This window comes from Strix aluco, chromosome 1 (assembly GCF_031877795.1).
Source record: "Strix aluco isolate bStrAlu1 chromosome 1, bStrAlu1.hap1, whole genome shotgun sequence".
NCBI lineage: Eukaryota > Metazoa > Chordata > Aves > Strigiformes > Strigidae > Strix > Strix aluco.
In genome coordinates this window covers 22,578,835-22,579,623 of record NC_133931.1, presented here as the reverse complement: position 1 = coordinate 22,579,623, position 789 = coordinate 22,578,835, and positions in this window count along the sequence as shown.

Genomic DNA, 789 nt, shown 5'->3' with positions numbered 1-789 from the left:
CGCTGCCGGCAGCGCTCTTATAGGGCGGGCGGGAGGGCGGGGAGGGACCTGGCGCCACGCGTCACCGCACCGCGGGGCGGGAGGCGCCGCCGCCGCCGAAACCGCCCCCCCCCCCCTCCGCCATCCTTCCCTCCCTCCCGTCCCCGCCCCGCGGCGGGCCGGGGTGCGAGAGGCGGCGGGCGGGCATGCGCCGAGCGCCGCCGGCGGGCAGGAGGACACCGGCACCGGCACCGCCCCGACACCCGCCGCCCAAAATGGAGGCGGCGCGGCGGCCCCCTTGCTGCTGCCGGGGCGGGGCGGGGCAGGGCCGTGCCCGGGGGACGCGACCCGTCCGGTGTTCCCAGCGGGCCGCCCTCCGGGCCGCCCCCGTGGGTGCTGCGGGGGAGACCGCGGCGGTTCCTGGCAGAAGGCAGGGCAGGGGCCGCGCAGGGCTCAGCTAAAGGCATCTCTCAGGATCCAGGGCGGGCGGTTGCCCGTCCGTGGCTCCATATGGCAACTTGAGTCTGCGTGTCAGTAATGGCTTCCATGAAACCAAGCCCCATCCTGTGTCACCACGGCTTTGAGCAGGTGGCAGATGAAACCAGGTCTTAATGGCCAGTCAGAAGCCTCGTTCACCGAATTAACAACAGCCTAATAACGTGCACTGATTCACTGAGCGTGGACAAACTGTTAATAACGCTCACTGGAGGAGACTAATCATGCTGCATACCTGGCAGCCTCAGTCTTTCATGAATTTGGGGCCTTCAAGTGTCTGGTAAGTAAATACATGAACTGAAGGATTTAGCTGAC